We start from the raw sequence: 10515 nt of genomic DNA, 5'->3' as shown, positions 1-10515 counted from the left end.
GAGGCCTGGGCGGGCAGGGGCTTCAGCGACCGGGGCAGGAGCAGGGGTCTGGAAGGCCGGCGGCGGGGCCCCGCGCGCTCCGAGGACTGAAAGCGCTTCCCTTCCCCCTCAGCCCGGTGGGGAGGCGTCCCCCGCTCCCGTCATGGCTGCGGGGGGAGACGATGTCCTCCATCTTGTCGGAGCCGCGGGGGGAACTGGGGACAACTCCGACTAGTCCCAGAAAGCCGGGGCTGGGCCCCGCGGCGGAGACGGCGCCGGCTGCCAGCTCCGCACCTGGGCCCGGCCTCAACTGGAGAAAGCCTCCAGGAAGACCCAATGCAACCATATAAATAAAATTTTAAAAAAGAAAATCACCAAGGACATAGTTGAACTCAACACCATCACTCAACTGGATATAATGACATCAAAAGTCGCTTCCAATATATGGTAGAATATATATTCTTCTCAAGCTCACATGGATCATTCACCAGGACAGATCACAGTCTAGGTTCTCAAACACACCTTAACAAATTTAAAAGGACAGAAATTCTACAGTGTCTGATCTTTGACCATGGTAGAATTAACCTAGAATTAAATAATAGATAGCTGGAAAATCTCAATAAATGAAGACGAAACAACACAGTTGAGCAAGCTCTGGGGAGTTGGTGATGGACAGGGAAGCCTGGCGTGCTGCAGTGCATGGGGTCGGGTCGTAAAGAGTCGGACACAACTGAGTGACTGAACTGAAACAACACAGTTTTAAATAACACAAATCAAAGAAGAACTCTCAAACTAAAAAATACTTTGAACTAGATGAAAATGAAAATACAACTTATCAAAATTTGTGCGATACAGTGAAAGTAGTACTTAGAGGGAAATTTACAGCACTGACTTCATTGGCTGGGAAACAAGACCTAATATTAATTAGTCAGCTAAGTTTCTACCTAAGGAAACAAAAAGAAAAGCAAATTAAATACAGAGTAAGCATAAAAAGTGAAATAATAAGAATCAGAGCAGAAATTAAATTGAAAGCAAGTCAATAAATGAAAATTAATAAAATTAAAAGCTGTTTCTTTGAAAGTTCAATCAAATTAATAAGCCTCTAAGCAGGCGAACTAAGAAAAAAAGAGGACACATCGGACTTCCCTAATGGTCACGTGGCTAAGACACCAAGCTCCCAATGCAGGGGGCCAGGGTTCCATACCTGGTCAGGGAACTAGATACCACATGTCTCAACTGAGAGTTGGTATGCCACAACCAAAAGATCCTGTGTGGGTCAAAAGAAGACCCTGTGGACCACAACAGACATTGAAGGTCCCACGTGCTGCAACTAAGACCTAGTGCAGCTGAATGAACAAATGTCTTGAAAAAGAGAGCACAAGAGAGCAGACAGAAATTATTAATATCAGAAATGAAAAAGGGGGGTAAGGGCTTCCTTGATGGTCCAGTGGTTAAGAATCTGCCTCGTAATGCAAGGGGCTCCAGTTCAATCCCTGGTCCAGGAAGCTCCCACATGCTGCAGAGCAACTAAGCCCATGTACCACAACTACTGAGCACCAGCACCTAGAGCCCTTGCTCTGCGACAAGAGAAGCCACTGCAGTGAGAAGCCCACATACCTCAACAAGGAGTAAGCCCTGCTCTCTGCAACTAGAGAAAGCCCCGAATACAGGAACAAAAACTCAGAAATGAAGACCTAGCACAAAAATAAATAAATATTTTTAAAAAATAAATGAAAAAGGGAACATTACTGAAGATCCCTGACATTAAAAGGATAATGAGGAATAGTATGAACAACACTATGCCCACAAATTTGGGCATAACTTACTGGAAATAGACCAATTCTATTTCCAGTAGAAAAATACAATCTGCCAAAACTCACACAAGAAGAAATGGACAATCTGAAAACTACGTAATTTTTAAAAAACTTTAATAAAAAGTTTTTTAAAAGTACACATGAGCCAGCTTTAATGGGTCTCACTAACTATAATAGACTGAATAACAAACCCCAAAGATACCCACCATAGGGGACTGGAATACAAAAGTAGGAAGTCAAGAAACACCTGGAGTAACAGGCAAATTTGGCCTTGGAGTATGGAATGAAGCAGGGCAAAGGCTAATAGACTTTTGCCAAGAGAACGCACTGGTCATAGCAAACACCCTCTTCCAACAACACAAGAGAAGACTCTACACATGGACATCACCAGATAGTCAACACTGAAATCAGATTGATTATATTCTTTGCAGTCAAAGATGGAGAAGCTCTATACAGTCAGCAAATACAAGACCAGAGCTGACTGTGGCTCAGATCATGAACTCCTTATTGCCAAATTCAGACTTAAATTGAAGAAAGTAGGGAAAACCACTAGACCATTCAGGTATGACCTAAATCAAATCACTTATGACTATACAGTGGAAGTGAGAAGTAGATTTAAGAGACTATATATGATAGACAGAGTGCCTGATGAACTATGGACGGAGGTTCGTGCATTGTACAGGAGACAGAGGTCAAGACCATCCCCATGGAAAAGAAATGCAAAATAGCAAAATGGCTGTCTGAAGAGGCCTTACAAATAGCTGTGAAAAGAAGAGAAGTGAAAAGCAAAGGAGAAAAGGAAAGATATTTCCATTTGAATGCAGAGTTTCAAAGAATAGCAAGGAGAGATAAGAAAGCCTTCCTCAGCGATCAATGCAAAGAAATAGAGGAAAACAACAGAATGGGGAAGACTAGAGATCTCTTCAAGAAAATTAGAGATACCAAGGGAACATTTCATGCAAAGATGGGCTCAATAAAGGACAGAAATGGTATGGACCTAACAGAAGCAGAAGATATTAAGAAGAGGTGGCAAAAATACACAGAAGAACTGTACAAACAAGATCTTCATGACCCAGATAATCACGATGGTGTGATCACTCACCTAGAGCCAGACATCCTGGAATGTGAAATCAAGTGGGCCTTAGAAAGCATCACTATGAATAAAGCTAGTGGAGGTGATGGAATTCCAGTTGAGCTATTTCAAATCCTGAAAGATGATGCTGTGAAAGTGCTGCACTCAATATGCCAGCAAATTTGGAAAACAGCAGTGGCCACAAGACTGGAAAATGTCACTTTTCACTCCAATCCCTAAGAAAGACAATGCCAAAGAATGCTCAAACTACCGCACAATTGCACTCATCTCACACGCTAGTAGAGTAATGCTCGAAATTCTCCAAGCCAGGCTTCAGCAATATGTGAACCATGAACTTCCAGATGTTCAAGCTGGTTTTAGAAAAGGCAGAGGAACCAGAGATCAAATTGCCATTATCCGCTGGATCATCGAAAAAGCAAGAGAGTTCCAGAAAAACATCTATTTCTGCTTTATTGACTATGCCAAAGCCTTTGACTGTGCGGATCACAATAAACTGTGGAAAATTCTGAAAAAGATGGGAATACCAGACCACCTGACCTGCCTCTTGAGAAACCTATATGCAGGTCAGGAAGAAACAGAACTGGACATGGAACAACAGACTGGTTCCAAGTCAGGAAAAGGAGTACGTCAAGGCTGTATATTGTCACCCTGCTTATTTAACTTATATGCAGAATACATCATGAGAAAGGCTGGGCTGGAAGAAGCACAAGCTGGAATCAAGATTGCCGGGAGAAATATCAATAACCTCAGATATGCAGATGATACCACCCTTATGGCAGAAAGTGAAGAGGAACTAAAAAGTCTCTTGATGAAAGTCAAAGAGGAGAGTGAAAAAGTTGGCTTAAAACTCAACATTCAGAAAACTAAGATCATGGCATCTGGTCCCATCACTTCATGGGAAATGGATGGGGAAACAGTGGAAACAGTGTCAGACTTTATTTTTTTGGGCTCCAAAATCATAGCAGATGGTGATTGCAGCCATGAAATTAAAAGACGCTTACTCCTTGGAAGGAAAGTTATGACCAACCTAGATAGCATATTAAAAAGCAGAGACACAAAAAGGAAAAAAAAAATATATATATAAAAAATAATAATAATAAATAAAAAGCAGAGACATTACTTTGCCCAAAAAGGTCTGTCTAGTCAAGGCTATGGTTTTTCCAGTGGTCATGTATGGATGTGAGAGTTGGACTGTGAAGAAAGCTGAGCACCAAAGAATTGATGCTTTTGAACTGTGGTGTTGGAGAAGACTCTTGAGAGTCCCCTGGACTGCAAGGAGATCCAACCAGTCCATCTTGAAGGAGATCAGTCCTGGGTGTTGATTGGAAGGACTGATGCTGAAGCTGAAACTCCAATACTTTGGCCACCTCATGTGAAGAGTTGCTTCATTGGAAAAGCCCCTGATGCTGGGAGGGATTGGGGGCAGGAGGAGAAGGGGACGACAGAGGATGAGATGGCTGGACGGCATCACCGACTCGATGGACATGAGTTTGAGTAAATTCCGGGAGTTGGTGATGAACAGGTGATGAACACCTGATGAACAGCTGATGAACAGGGAGGCCTGGTGTTCTGCAAGTCATGGGGTTGCAAAGAGTAGGACACTACTGAATGACTGAACTGAACTGAACTAAAAGATACCCAATTACTACAATCTGTAAATGTTTCTTTATCTGGCAAAGGTTTGCAAATGTGACTAAGTTAAGGATCTAGAATTAGGGAGATCATGGGAGCATAAGTGTGGGTCCTAAATGCAGTCACATATATCCTTATAAGAGGGATTTTTGTAAGATCTGACACACAGAGAATAAACCAATGTGACCAGAGAGGTACATGTTATGATGTGACTTCAATTTAAGGCAAGCAGTAGCCACCGGAAGCTGGGAATGGTAAGGAATGGATTTTTTGCTAGACCCCCAGAGGGAATGCAGACCCACCAACACCTTGCTTTAGGCCCGGTTAAACTGATTTTGGACTTCTGTTGCCCAAAACTATGAAATTACATATTTTTTCATTTAAAAAAATGCAGTGATTATTCCCCCATTTCTGTGGGTTAGAAACCCAGGTAGGGCTTAGCTGAGTCCTCTGTTTCAGGGTCTCATGAGGCTGCAGCTGAGGCATCAGCCTGACAACTGTATCCTCACATGTAGGCCTGACAGGAAAGATGCCACTTCCAAGGTCGATAAGGCATTTAAAGAAATAATTTCTCTAAGGCTGTCTGACTGAGAGCCCTAATTTTTTTTGCTGGCCGTCAGCTAGAAGCTGTCTGGAAACCCTGGAGGTTGCCCACAAGCTCTGGGTATGTGGGTTCTCCCCAGATAAGTGCTCTTATCACTGAGCCAGAGAGGAGAATGTCTATCTCTTCAGTCTGTAAGAGGGGTCCTTACATAATGCAACTTGATCAAGAGGGTGACATCCAACACCCATGTGCAGCTGGTGAGGATCCAATCACACGAAAATCGTTTCCCACTAAAGACCCAGGTTCCTTGGAGAAATGACTGCATCAGGTGGGGGGCAGGACATGTATCAGATGATCCTGAAACGTCATGTCATAACAGAGAGCAAGGAAACCCGAAGGATGACTCAAATCACAGTGAAAGGGCTCAGGAGCAAAGCTGAAATGACCAGAGTGACACATATGACCATCAATAAATGATAACTACAGAAGAATAAAACTATCCTATGTGTTTCAGTACCTGAGTTAATAATCCCCTTGAAGGATAACTGTAAAACAACTCATTATCTTGAAAACTAGCAACTAAAGAGAAGTAGTCAAGATTTATTTTGCTATAGAAAGTGGATCTCAGAATAGGGAAATTACAAACACAAGGATCTTCTCTCAATATTCCAACTAATCAAATATTTTAACACCTATAACCTGTAACAGATGTGTTGTGAATGCAGGTCTGGCCTTTGCCCTTAGGTCCTCAGAGGTGATTTCTTGGTCTAGGGAGCAGGAGAATCTTTGTTCGCCTTTGCTTTGACCACAGGACAGTCTGTGGCATGATTCAGGATGGGGGCTTCAACTGTGCCACTTTGGTTCCAACCTCAGGGCAAAGTGGAGACTGAGGAAGATTAGAAGTCAGTTCGGCCCAAGGGGGCAGCAAGTGATTGAGTGCTAATAAAAATGTGAACCCCAAAAATGCAGTGAGCTGACTGGCTGGCAACACTGTGCATATATCACACCTGGGGTGGGGGGCGCGTAATGCTCCCTCATGTACCCACAGGGGGAGAACAACCAGAGATCTGCCTTGGGACCCTTTCTTCGCCCTGGGAAAATTTCTACCCATATCCTTTCTCTGCTGGAGAAGGAAATGGCAACCCACTCCAGTATTCTTGCCTGGAAAATCCCATGGAAGGAGGGACCTGGTAGGCTACAGTCCATGGGGGTCGCAAAGAGTGGGACACAACTGAGAGACTTCACTTCATTCACTTCACTTCCTTTCTCTGCAGCACACCAGTGAACACAATAACTTTCTGAGTCCTTCACAAGCTGCCACATAAGAGAGACAGTCTGTGTTCTTGACCTTGCAGTTTGACTCAGTACTCAAACAGGAGGCTGGACTACCAGTACCGGCTGGCCAGGAGAAGCACGACCAAGGTGACAGTCTGAGGAGCGACTGCCACCTTAAAGGCCAAGATGGGGTCCAGGAGGACCCGCCACCTGTAGGGCAAGGACCAAACCCTACTGGAAGAAGGCTCAGAGGGACCCCAGGAGGCCCCCACCTTCAGGGTCTGCAGGGTGTGGTGTGACCATACGTCTCAATGTCAGAGGATGCTTCTTGGGGCGGCACCAACATAACTTTCTGGAAATCTACTCCTTAGCGCTTACTAAGGTTCCTGATGCTGTGCCCAGGTAACTTACTGAGGCCTGCTCCCGGGAACTCGCTGAGATTCACTCTGGCTCGCCCGGTCACTCCTGCCGTGGGGTTGGCTCAGAGAAGGGGCCGCTCAGTCTCGGGCAGGCCCAGGCCCCGCGGAAGCTGGAGCCTGCGGGGAAGAACCCCGGGGAGGCCCCAGGCTGCAGGCGGCCGGATGTGCAGCGCCCGCCTGGACCACAAACCACCGGCAGGTGAGAATCCTTTCCTTCCACCAGCGTGCTCTCCAGCGCCCCCTGCCGACCACCTCGCGGTCGTGCCGGCCGGAGGAGGAAAAGCACCCAAGGCCCCGACGCGGTTCGCCAAGGAGGCGGAGGCCGTCCGTCCTGTCGCACCCGGTGAAGCAGCCTGGCTGCCGGCTGCCGCCGCTGCCTGGTGACTCCTGCAGCCGCGGCCAGGACCTCTTTTCACAAGGGTCCTTGTTTTAGCTCTCCTTGAATTAGACACGATTCTTTTAATTCATGTAGTACGAGATTATTTATATTTCCCAGCATATATACACATGTGCTTTCTTTTTTCCTTTTCCTTTTTTTCTTCTATTCACACGCTCTTTCTCTACCATGTTTCCTGAGTGCCACTCTTCAGGTCTTGTATAACATTGCTGCTTGTTGGCAGTACCTCTCAGTGAGGGTCAGTGAGGGGGAAACCCCACAGTCTCTGCCAGGGGAAGTGTTAGCTCTTACTCCTGAAGGGCTGTATAGGCATGAACAGAGTTGGAAGTCCACCACTCTTTTCCCTCAGCACATAAAAACCACTACTGCATCGTATTCGGATGTGTATTGCACCTAATAAGAAGTTTATGATTATCCTAATTTGACTTTTTTGTATAAACACTTTAATTTCTCTTTTAGAAACGTGTTTTGTGTCTTAAATATTCTGTCACTTTACCATGATTGTTTCTGTGAGGACTTGTTTTAATTAACTTGTGGGGAACTGAGTATGCTTTTTCATTCTGGAATTCATATCTTTAATACTGGAAAATTCTCAACTTTAAAAAAAAATTCTAATTATCCTTAATTTTTCCTTTTGGAACTCTTAACAGACATGCACACACAAAAAAACTCCTATTGAATTTTTAAAATTGTGGTAAAATACGTATAACATAAAATTTACCTTTATATTTTGGCCACACCCCAGCAGTGAAAATCTGGAGTCTGAACCACTGGACCACCAGGGGATTCCCCAAATTTGCCATTTTTAGGTGTACAGTTCAGTGGTGTTAAGTACATTCATATTGTTGTGAATGTACATCACCACCATCTGCTGTATTTCATCTTATAAAACTGAAACTCTGCCCTCATTAAACATAATCTGTCCAATCTCCCCTCCCCCAGCTCCTGGCAACCACTGTTCACTTTGTCTTTATGATTTTGATATATAAATTGAATTATATGGAATCTGTCTTTTTGTAACAGGCTTACTTCACCAAGCATAATGCCCTTAAGGTTCATCCGTGCTTTATTTTTTTACTTTTTCTTGCCTAATTTGTCTGGCAATTTGGGAATAGAACAGTCTTTTCAACAAGTGATTCTTGGACTACTGGATATCTATGTGGAAAGCAATGAACTTTGTACATTTTTACAAGTGGTTTATATACAAAAATTAGCTAAAAAAACCAAAATCACTCAAAATGAATTAATGACCTAAATGAAGAAGCTAAAACTCTCGAAAGAAAACATAGAGTAAATTTCCATGACCTTGGATTTGCCAAGGATTTCTGAGTAATGAACGATTAAAATAATTTGAACTTCATTAAAATTAAATACTTGTGTATCAAAGGCAATTACCAAGAAAGTGAAAAGACAGCCCACAGAATTTGAGAAAATAGTTGCAAATCATATACCTAATAAGGTCTAGTATCCAGAATATATGAAGAACTCTTACAATTCGCCCATCAAAAGACTCTTGAATCCACCAAAGAAGATCACTTCTTTTTATAAGGACTATCATAATGAGCTCATGGTTTTAAACATATCTGATGTGTTTCAGTCTATTGAGCTTCTTTTATTTACTGCTCAGTTTTCCTTATCTTTGTCAATCAGGAGCCTCTTCAGTTTAGCTTTCCAGACCTGCAAACGTAATGCCGCTCATGTCTTCACTACCTCGGTGACAGGATGCTCTGGCTCCTAGTGTACATTTCCCATTCAAGATGGGAAATCAGTCATCCAGCCCTGGCTCTTCAATAGACGGAGCAAGGAAATCCCTGTCTCCATCAACATTCCCTCCCTTGCAAAGAGGAAACACTTCCTGAGTTCACATCCATACTGTCAGTTTAGGACTAAAGGTGTTCACTTAACCTATTCTATTGTAGATCTGTGCTTTCTCTTTTTTTCACACTGAAAATAATTATTCTAATAGATATTAGGAGTGATATAAACAGACTATACCTCCTTTTACGCTGTAGCCCATAATATTCGTAAAACAGATTAAGAATAACAATAACATGGGCTTTTAATAATAGCAGTTTTTAAAAAGATGTTTGTCTATGCTCTCCTTTAACCATTCTCTCCATAGTTTTGTTGTGTCTAGTTTGTTAGAGTGTACAGTCATTAAATAGAATTTGCCCAAATTTGCTGTGGCACATATTCATTAAACACTATATTCTCTTCCTTATATCCCAAATATATTCCTTGTTCTATACAGAAATGCAGGCTCATCATTTCTTTTTAAGTCAATCAGTGTCATTCCTACTACTCTGGTGCCCCAAAATAATTCTCCAGTAGACTTGGAAGAAAGGACTTGGGTAACAATATTCTCAGTTTTTTCCTTCAAATTGTGGACAGTTTCTCTACATCCTTCTGATTTGAAAATTGCTTGCTGACTATAAGATTCTTGGTTCATATTTTTCCCCTTGATTTCTTCCCCCCCCCTTGATTTCTTAATTATATTAATTGTCTTCTGTCATAAAGTATTGCCATCAAGAATCTCTGGTGACAACCAGCTTTGTTTCATTACCTGTACTTTGGGACTCAAAGAATACTTTTTTTTTTATTTTTTGAAAAAAGTCTAACAATTTAGGGCTTCCCTGGTGGCTCAGTGGTAAAGAATCCTCCTGCCAGTGCGGGAGACGATTCAGTTCCTGATCCAGGGAGATCCCACATGCTGAGGAGAAACTAAGTCTGTGCACCGCAGCTCCTGAGCTTGCCCTCTAGAGCCTGGGAGCCGCAGCTACTGAGCCCGGCACCCTGGAGCCTGGGATCCGAGCAAGAGAAGCCATTGCATTGAGAAGCCCACGCAGTGCAGAGAGTAGCCCAATCTCGCCACAGCTAGAGAAATGCCTGCTCAGCAACAAAGATCCAGCACAACCAACACAGCCAAAAAGTAAATAAATACATAAACAATACATAAAAATAAATGAATAAATAATTTCTTTAAAAGTCTAAATTAAAAAAAAAATATGTTTTTATGTTTGTCATTCAGGGTCAATTTTCCTAGATGCAGAGTTTATCCTTTCAGTTTTTAAATGTTGGTACAAAATTTTCTTGAAATATATATATTTCTTTTACTTATTTTTCCTCTATATGTATATTTATTTTCGGCCATGCCATGTGGCATGTGAGATCCCTAACCAGGGATGGAACCCATGACCCCAGCACTGGGAACACTGTTTTAACCTCTGGACAACCAGTGAAGTCCCTTGAATTTTATCTTAAAATATTTATTCCTTGCTCTAATTTTGCTTTGTGACTTTGGCTGCATTCTTACCTGTTGAGCCTTGTCTGACTGTCTTCTCTATCAGCAATTCCTCTTAAGT

This window comes from Dama dama, chromosome 30 (assembly GCF_033118175.1).
Source record: "Dama dama isolate Ldn47 chromosome 30, ASM3311817v1, whole genome shotgun sequence".
Classification (NCBI taxonomy): Eukaryota; Metazoa; Chordata; class Mammalia; order Artiodactyla; family Cervidae; genus Dama; species Dama dama.
The sequence above is the reverse complement of the archived record's forward strand: the minus strand, read 5'-3'. Positions refer to the sequence as shown.